This window comes from Strongylocentrotus purpuratus, unplaced genomic scaffold, assembly GCF_000002235.5.
Source record: "Strongylocentrotus purpuratus isolate Spur 01 unplaced genomic scaffold, Spur_5.0 spur5_scaffold_15, whole genome shotgun sequence".
Taxonomy (NCBI): Eukaryota; Metazoa; Echinodermata; class Echinoidea; order Camarodonta; family Strongylocentrotidae; genus Strongylocentrotus; species Strongylocentrotus purpuratus.
In genome coordinates, this window is record NW_022145600.1 from 20,368,562 (window position 1) to 20,379,634 (window position 11,073).

Below are 11,073 nucleotides of genomic sequence, written 5' to 3' on the forward strand. Positions count from 1 at the left end.
CTGATCTTTACGAATAGTTACTTTGCCTTGTTGAGATCAGTGGTAGATTTACCACTGATTTGACGCGATAAAACCGCGGCGGTGTTTTCCCCTTCATGATGACGTACATACAGTGTATCAAAATACGCGTCACATTTCTGTATCTTAAAACACAGAGCTCAGTATATACGCGCAAGATCTTGTTGTCACGTAACACATAACACGTCAAATTACTATGTTAGTTGAACACGAGGCGTCATTTTGATTCCGCTGTTACTTGCGCCAATCGGGTCAATGAAGTGAATCAGCACATGCGCCAGCAAGAACAGAAACAAGATTTGCAATGTGGTTTTGCATTCACTCTCACATGGAGCGTCATAAACCGTGCTAGCCACTGACGCAGTCCTACGTCAATAAATGACGCATCGTGTACCACAGGCACGGTGCACGATTTTTGACACGGCATGCGGCATTCTGTTCTGGCGTATTGCTGGCGTATATGCCAATTGCCTTCACAGGCTCCATTGGCGCAGGAAATAACATAATCGAAATATTAGAAGCGTTGTACATGTAAGCAATACGCACAAAGGAGTTTTTCTGGGACGTAAACGGAAGCATGGCATGGTGACAGTGTAAATTGTAGAAGGAGCAAACGCATTCATACGTAAAACATTTCAAGTAACGTCTATCAAAATGCAATACAATTATAACGGTAAGAGTTTCTCTTACCATCAAAACCTAAACTATTTATATGATATGTACTATTACCAGCGAAACAGGTACTGGATTACTCAAAGGGCATGACTTAGGCACTATGAAAAATTACCTTCCGGAGCAGGAGGGGAGGATGGGGGGGGGGGGGGGACACTAGTCTTACTAAGGCGATGAATTTTAGAATATACTTGACGTGGCCATTGATGGGGGGGGGGGGGTGAGAGGGACTTTTATAACATTCGTTTTATTTTCATTTTAGTCCTATTATTTTTGGCGCGCTCTCTCCGTGTGCAATCGGATGAGTTCAGATATTCGGGGCACGATTTTTTTTTTTTTTTTTTGGGGGGGGGGGGGAAGCACTGATGTTATTGGGTTCATGGAATGGCAATGAACACGGCCACAGTTGATTTAATGGAGGCGTGGAAGTGGGTTCTGATCATATTCTTTCCTTTTTCTTTCTCTCTCCCTCCCCTCACTATCTCTCCCTCTCCCTCCCTCTTTTTATTTCATTTTATTTTTTATATATCACATTCCCCCCGTGCCCCCTCCCCCTGTATCTACACCATAGGCCCAACCGTCCAGGGAGTAGCCACGTACTCTCAACGGCTTGTTGTTTTCATAGCCAAGATAAACGGATCGTCTGTCTAATTCATAGTGACAAACCTATATCTTATTAATGCGAATGCAGTGTGCTGTGCTATCTATCAAAAGAGGAAGAGAGAGACATACCTTCACATCTTTCTGTCAAGGGTCGCAAAATAGATTTAGATTGCCTAACTGCTTTCTCACATTAATCTCAAGTTGACATTCGTAAAAGAGGTGGTGTGGTCTAGAGGTTAATTTAACCAGTGAAGATATCAGTGTACGCATGGGGTTCGAATCTGTGTCATGATTTGTCAGCGAGAGAGATAGAGAGGGAGAGAGAGAGAGAGAGAGAGAGAGAGAGATAGAGAGAAAGAGATAGAGGGAGGGAGAGAGAGATAGAGATCGGAAGGGATAGTAGGCCTCCCAACACATCTTGTTAATCAATGATGGCAAAAATTAGAATCGGATTCACAACCCGATTTATATAATTACGTATCTAACTGTGACCGTCGTATATTATACTTTTTTTCCAAAATGAAATAAGTCTATTATGTTGCATGACAAAAAACGGCTTAGCTTTGATAGAGCAACAAGGAAAACATAAAATTTCCATTTAATCTTCGAAATCACATAATTTCCATGAACCCATAAGTTAAAGTATCCTTTTCTATAGGCAGTGCAACTATGAAACTCATGCCAAGCAAGGAACTTTGACAAAATAATATTCACTATAATTTTTCCCAAATACGTTTGATTAATTAATGCAACGAATGACATTAACACATGAGGAAAAGAAGAAAAATATACAGAAACTACCAACTGGATATACAAAAGCTCAGATCTACGAAATGTTTTACAAGATATGGAGCAAACCGAATAGCAGCATCGTGACTCGCTATTTCGGTCCAAAATGAAAATGCATTTAATAAATCTTTGAATAACATTTGTGAATACATTAGGTAATCTAGATTTTCAGCCCAGACAACATGAAAAAGTCACTCGCTAAAGGAAGATGTAGAGGCATGTCATAAAGCAGAATGATGAAAAGAGGAGAAATAGAACGCGATCAAATTTTAATATGTGGAAATTGCTTCTGACAATCGATAATATTAGGCGCGGAGTGAAGCGAGATTCATTGTCGAACCTAAGGAGAAATTTGACATTCAACATGGTTAGCATAGTCCCTAACCTATAAATCGCACTGATTTACGTCCAAATTCTGAAGACGAGTTACGACCATGCTGTATATACCGACCATCCAATAACTAGCAATGCTTCCGTCACGACTGGAGATGTCTTATATGTCAGAATATACGCTCTATACATGGCATGTTTATTTGTCCGGGGATAGATACACCAAGCCGCCATTGGGTACACGCCGAGGCAACGAAGAACAGAAGCCAGGTGATATACGTCAAAGGCCTCACCGGATCTATGCAATAATATAACAACACCGCGATGTGTATATCTTACCAGGGAATTCCCTACTCCTACCCTCCGAAATGGGTATGTATTTTGAAGAAGGGGCGGTAACAAAACAAAATATACAACTATATCCCGAGCGCGGTAACTGTCGAAACTTCAAGAATGAGATGAAAATAAAAGCCGTCACAAGATATGAAGTAGATCAATAAATCAATTCGTGACTATATTCATATTACGCTCACCATGCAGTAATTATAACAAAAATTGTGTTGCCGTAGAATATGGCAGACCAGGGGGAAACTAGCAATTTTGATATGATTGTTGCGATAAAATGACCTTTACAGTCCGTTATGAGTCTACCTAATTACAAATCTCGTAAAAATGCCATATCTTACATGATATATCATACTGATTTTATTGATTAGATTTATTCGTCAAATATTATGTAAATTGTAATCGTTAAATGTGATACAAGACGTTACATATAAAATGTACATATACATAATTGTATATATATATATGGCGGTCAGATTTGTTAAGTCGCCCAGATGAAAGCAAGTCGTATCATTTCATATAAGTAGAACATCCCTGTATCGGACCCAAAAAGAAAAGGGTCCATTTCATGTGCATTAAGAGCTAAGAGCTCAAATAATCGTACCCCATTTATTAATGGACACCCATGTCAAGTTATACATTTAATTATGTCTTAAGTTATATAAATAAAACAGAAGACATAATTAAATGTAAAAATTGGCATGGATGTACACTAAAATAAAAACTTGTAAATAGCCTACATTAGATTTTTAAATATAAGTCATAATCAGCAGCTCTGATTTTCTTTCCTTACAACATTACAAAGGGCACGATGACATTGATAAAAGATGCATGATTCCTCCTATCTCCCTTGTCACGGCATGTAGAGGCTCTTACTTCTCCATAGGGCGATAGAAGGTCAATGTACAAATATCATCTGAAAATTATGTCCAGTTTGACTCCTAAAATATCCTCTTTATAGGTCAGTTCCATAGTATATGGCGGTCAGATTTGTTAAGTCGCCCAGATGAAAGCAAGTCGTATCATCTCATACAAATAGAACATCTCTATACGAGAGACCCAGAAACATTACGGTCCATTTCCTGTGCATTAGGAGCTCAAGCAATCGTACCCCTGTTATTAATCTAGGCAAGGAGTTATTGATCTAGGCCAGTTTGTCATTTGAGGGGCAAATGAGGCATGGCCATTTTGGTCAATGAAGTGGTCATTTGCGAAAATATGTCGGACTTAATTTGAACCATTTCCGATTAATCGGGACACCCGGAATAACCATCACTATCGCCTTCATCGTAGGAGGGATTTTGTTTTGCTGTTGTTGTTTTTATTGTCTGTCTTTAAAAAAATAATCTTCATTCCTATTGGGCGGATCCAATCAAAAGATTTGTTTTTGCATTTGTTCACTAATTCATTCTTTTTCACTGATTCATTATTTATCTATTTATTCAGTCATTTTCTAAATTGACACATATTATTTAAAAAAATAAATATTCATTCATTCCTTTATTTATCTACCTATTTTTCATTTATCTATTATTTATTTTTGCTTTTCAGCACTTTCTGAGACCTCGAGGGCGTTCTCAAAACCGTCATAAGTCTAACTTTTTGGACATCCCATTGAAACGGGTGTTATAGAATTAACACGCGGTTCTATGGGTCGTCCGCGAACTTAGACTTATGACAGTTTCGAAAAACTAGCTAGGCTGTACTCTTGTAAGTTTTTATATATAATATAGCTGTTTTATGACCATTTTCCCCAATCTGATTTTAATAATGCAAGATAAATATTCGATACTTCACAGGGATATGATTTAAGCGAAATTAACAATGCGACTGAAGCTTAAAATAAAATGTTATCATAAAATCGCAAGATAAAAGGCGACATATTCCAACGGAACGCTGCATAGACATGCAAAATTTTGTTAAAATACCAAACAAAACAAATGAAAGTATCTCTTATTGAAGACCTGCACTACATTTAAAGCATATCCATGACCCGTGACCTTTCGCTCTAATAGTCTTGTCAAAATACATTCCGCCCTTCATCTAACCCTTCCATTATCATATGTTTTGAAATTAATTCATAGGGCCACAGCTGCTTACTTGATACATTTTCACAAGACACCGTTACTGGCGTTAGTTAATGTTCACACCACGCCATCATGGCCACATCACCTACTCCGTTCTTCTTAAAGAGAAAGTACTGGAAAAGAGTGTAGAGTGTCTTGTAATCTTTTCTATTCCTACATTTTTAATATGGCGATGACACGTGGGAAAGAGAACTCTTGCGATGACCACATTTCCCATTTATAACCTCGAATTTGCTTTGAAGTAGAAATAGTTCTAAATACTTGTGGAGGTGTTGCGGTATAGTGGGCACGTCACCTGACTGTGGATCACATGGTTCGCAGTTCGAGTCCTTTGGCAAGACATTATAATCTACATTTGCCACACTAGATATGACAGGCATCAGCGCTATACATCATTAGTATCAGTACTAGAAGTGGTAGTAGTAGTAGTAGTAGTAGTAGTAGTAGTAGTAGTAGTAGTAGTAGTAGTAGTATTAGTAGTAGTAGTACTAGTAAAACTGGTGCATTATCTTGATATCACGTGTTGGTGTATAATTCCAAGTACCCTTATCGATGTGGAGTACGTTATAAATATGCAAATTATACGATTCGGAATATGCTAATTCCAAGAGATGATCGTGATATAGTTATAAACCACGAATGAAGGTAACAAATCGTCTTGGTTTTTGATTATTTAATGTGATGTTCAACAAGACTGAGTTAATTTTCACGATTCCAAAAACCTCACAAAATATTTAATCTTATGAACTAAACAATTAACCCTCTAAACCAAGTTCTTGACGATTTCTTTCAAGATGCAATTTTATCTTTAAAATTAAATCCCCTTGGATATCCAACTGAATGCAACTATACAAAAATCACTGCAACACTCAGGATGGACCTACAATGTAGAGTAGAAGTGTATCAATGCTTTATAGACACAAATGTGTTTTCGAGGAATTAAGCGTCTTTCGCGGGAAGATGATGATCTACTCAAAATCAGTTGACCTCACCCCCTCCCCCCATTTCCTTTTTTATTCATTCATTTTGGGGGTAAACTATCACATTAATAGTTATTGGGCGTAGCCATGTTAATGGCTGTTTTCAAGAACACAGGAAGCGATATAATGTTCGCAGGGCCACGAATTGTTTGATCAACCTTACATAAAACGTCTGCTGTCTGCTGGCTAACATAATTATGTCACATTGTATCAGTGTACTTCGTAATTTTCAACCAATGTAATGGGGTGGCAGATGGGGAGGGGCTACGTGACTGTGAGGTAGGGTGGGGTGAGAACAAAACGTACACAATAAACCTTTTAATGATACATATTCATGAAAATGATTTACGTTATTTATAGACCTTAGATTAACTTATTTCACTGTACGTCCAGGTATGCGAATTGCGAAGGACAGCAGTTCATTAAATTAAGGACGAAGACATTTTTTTTTTTTGGGGGGGGGGAATCAGAATGTTCGTATATCCAACGACATTATTGGGATAAGTCCCCGATTTGATTATGTTTTACAGTATTGTTTGTTTGTTGGTTTTGTTTTGTATTTACTGAGATTTGAGTATTCCATTTCAACACAAGAAAAAATTAGTACTAAAAATCATCCTCTCAAGTCCTACTCTCAAGCTTACCTTTCCAATTCGGATTCAAACTTCTCTTCTTCTGATTATATCCAATGTGTTATGATTCCTAAAGCAGTGAGTCCAATCTCTGAAATGTCGTGTCCTTAAATCCGAGCTTTATTAACAGTCCTGGATAATAAATAGCAAAAAAAAATCAATTAAGGAGTTGCTATGGCAATACAGTCCTTCCTTGGTAAACAAAACAAAAAGCACAGTAATATTCATAGGGTTATACAGTTAGCACAATGAGGTGAATCAACTACTTAATCAGCAAGACATGGGACATCCACTGAAAAGACACACATAAGGGCCTAACGACAATTGTATTCACTCTTTGAATTTGTTATTGTTGGCTAAAGCTGCAAAGTTATTCCCAGGTACATGTATTTCGCTAGTAACTTCCTCCTAATTAGATTTTACCAGGTCTATCAGGAAACAAGCGACGAAACTCTCGCCATCCACGCGCTTGTCTATGGAGAATTTGTCTAGTACGTCCTTGCTGTGACCATGGATATGCTACGTTATGATCAGGGAATTACTTGGCAAGATTGTCTCGTACATCTCCTTCTTTAATATGCCTGACTCAATCACAGAGGCTCAGGTATCATTGCAGCACAGATGTGTATTCAAATGTAATTGACGATTCACCTGTGACGTAATAGGCTACTCAATGAGTAGCACAGATGTACATTCAAATGCAATTGACGATTCAATTGTGACGTAATAGGCGGATATCTGATATTACATGTGCTGTATAACACCTAGTTTGCAGGTACTAACCCTTGTCGGTCATTGAGTCAGTGTAACCGTGTCTGCACTATGAGACTACAATAGCATCTCTACTGCAGTCGCTCTTCACACAGTCAGAGACCGACATATATATTTGGTATAGGCTCTGCACAAGGCATGAGGAATTGTGTTAAGGTACCAAATATGAGTCTATGTTTTGCGGACTATTATACACTCTCGACAAAAAAGGTATATACATGTACATTTAGCCTGGATTTTATACTGAACTATTTAAAGGCATGGCAGATTTAGGGCATGATAGAGGGATGAAAAGACGAAAATACGAAAGTGATTTATCAAGCTTTGGATTTACTAGTGCTAGTAAAAACCCATGGTGATCGTCAACTTCGTATGAAGACGAATTCTACAGCAGAGTTGTACTATGAAAGGCCTGTAGATGTCGGTAATGGTATCGATATTCGATCCGTGCACCGTATGATTCTGGAAGTAAACACAAACAACAAACCCCGGATCCAAAACTGAACAATAATTATGCAATCCTGTAATTTTTTTCGTCCAAGTACTCAATGGGCGGAGGAAATTCATCTTTCATGTAACAACAATGGCAACAACAACAACAACAGAACACATTAATAGGAAATATTCTCCCCTCAAAAGACCAAAAAGCAGGAATAAAAAAATGATTTCGTCTAAGTACTCAATAAGCAAAGGAAATTCATCTCCCACTGTAACAGCAACATGACAACAACAAAAACGGAACATACTAATAGGAAATATTCTTCCCTCAAAATACCGGAATAAACAAATGACAGGTGTCGCTGTACGACGAACGGCCTCAATAATTGCCCCATATAAATCTCAAGATCATAAAAGATTTGTTCCTCTCCCCCTCTGTCCACGTCTCAGACCTAAACCCTGACATTTCATCGGGCACGAGGAATGATAATTGCATTGGTGATGATCTCGGATGTCTCGGGGATAATTTGCATTGCCATTAAATGTTGTTTGTTTCACGATTCCATGGATTGAGATGGATGCTTTCCTGCCCCGAACCATCAGCCGTTTGAACGCCGGCAGAATGATAATTCATATTTAATGTTTTGTCGGGTAATGCCCCTGACGTATTTATAATGAAAATTCAATGAATTGGTTTATATCAGTATTTTGTTTTACAAGATCACAGTATCAAGGATACGAGATTTCATATCAAATACGTGTGAACAGTATTAAATAACGAATAAATGAGCAAATATTTTATTTTCCAATTTCGAAAAAATATTTGTTCGACTTGTAATCAACGATTAAATATACAATTTCGTGTACACTGGCGCAAAGGTATTGATAAACAAAGGCGGTGCACACTGCGTGTATCCCATCATGTGCCTTCGTCAAGAGCCCCCTGTTTATTTATTATCTTTAGACTTCTTTAAACAGGGTAGGTCTTTCAATAACGAATATTGCTCTTCCAAGGGACCTTGATTATTAGAATGATTCGTGCATATAGGTTGCTACTTGTAGGACTACTATCTTACTTGATCGTTCAAGAAAAAGATAGATAAGAATCCAATATTATTATTATTATTATTATTATAAATATGTAAAGCAGTATTAAACAAATAAATAGCAAATACTCATTGTGCATACATGTATCTTATCTCTTGCTATGCCGGTGTCACGTATGAATGGCTAAAAATATCACATATATTAAAATATTGCCTTGCCAAGAAAAATGTGGTGATCAATATAATTATCATTATTATGCAGCAATAGATAATGTGAGAAGAAATGAAGATTTTGTTTAGAACATTTTCTCGCTTGAGCATTAAACATGAGCATGACTACGTAAGCAAATGAGGAACGCAAACATAAAAGAGTAAAAGGAATCTGTATCTGTATTTCACAACAATCTCCATGTGTGAAATGTAATAGGTAAAGTATGATTGTTTGCTACCATCTGAAAAGATATAAGATTTCCTACAACTTTTGTACACATTTCGTTATTGTCGAAGAAGTGCAGTGGTTTGAAAAAGATAATTTTCATCATATCTTTTGGGTGAAATCAAGCAACATCTCTCGACAGAGTGAGAGTTGTGTATATATATATATATATATATGATTATGCTCATTCAATTGAGCAGGGTACAAACGGTTGAAAACATTCGACGTGTTTCGAATGTCTTAACAGATGTTTGGCTCATGATGGCGGTGCGCTGGAATGAACGCCGGCGCCATTGGAATGGAATGATGGAGGTCTCACAGGTCAAGCATGAAAAAGGAACATAATGTAGTATAGTTCTGTCCCCGTCTCACATTATGTATGTATTCATGTACATGTATAATATACGGGTATGAAAGAGGCAAAGGAGAAGATCGAAATTGTAGAGAGGTTATGGAGTGACAGAGAGAGAGAGAGATAGAGAGAGAGGGAGATAGAGAGAGAAAGAGAGAAAGAGAAAGAGAGATAGAGAGAAAGAGATATAGAGAGAGAAGGAGAAAGACATAAGAATTAAGGCGACAGAAGAGGAAGAAACATAGGATATGTGACGTAGTATTACAAATGAGAAACAGAGAGAGAGAGAGATAGACAGAGAGACAGACACAGAAAGAACGAGGGGATGAACAGACAGACAGACAGACACAGATAAACACACGGAGACAGACAAAGAAAAGGCATACAATGACATGGCAAAGACGAAAGCCCAAAGACAAAAATACATGAAAGAGACAGAAAACAATTAGAATCTCTATTGAAAGCATCCCTGTCTCATTATATGTATTGAATCAAGACGCCGGGCTATAATAGCGATATGGTTTCGGTCAATTAAAATGACATTTCCTCAATATTGTGAGAAGGAACCGAAGCTCTTGTTTCCATCTCTCTCTAAGAAGACACGTCAAATAAGATATCTGATACGTCTGATAATGTCATCGAACTTACAAATATACCACTGAACTTAGTTGTCGTCGTACAAAAAAAAAATGAAATGAAAACTGTGGGAGTGAAAAATACAAGGAACGAATGCAAGACAGTTGGCTCATTTTCTTTGGGAACAAAGGAAATACATTGTCTCTGATTATCAAGTAATAATACATCTATAAATCATTTCTTAAGAGTGTAATGTATCACTCTGTTTTATTGTCATTTGTTGTGGCATTTGTCTCCTTTTTCAAAGTCATATAAAAAGTCATGAAGCTTAAAATCGATGTTTGAGACATGATGACGTCTGTGGTGAATCATTAAAATATCTCTTTTCATCATCCTTTGTGTATTCATCACCAGACCATATACTTTCTCTCTAGCAAGTCTCTCACAAATCGCCTGCTAAAAGTCGCCGTAAAGCATTACGATCACGTGCGAATATGGAAGAAAGTGGCGCCAACAAAAATGCGAACACGTATGTTCGTCTGGGCCCGACTCATCAACAGCCTCGCGCGTTAATCACTGCAACTTTCACAGATAAACATTCGTAATTGATTGGACCAACTTTTATCTCGGACTTCGACGACCTGGTGACATTTGAAAAGAATTCGGCGTTTCGTTTTTAGCTTTCGATCTCTTGAACAGTTGAAACGAATGTGGGTTATAAAGGTCGAGAGTTTGAAGCAACGGCGTCTGCCTGCATGCTCGTAAACGCCTCCTCAGAGGGTGCCAATTTGGTCACGAATGTAACGCTGAAATTGAATGCGAAGAGTAACATCCAATTTAGTAGTATATAGCTCTATCTCTCCTCTTTGTATAGAATAACACGAAGTCGCATTTTGTAAGCGTTTAAAAATGCACCATCTTTCCATGTACTTATAATCCTGAATGATGATACTCCATAGAAATTTATTATTTACGAAACCTATAGATGTGACAACTAA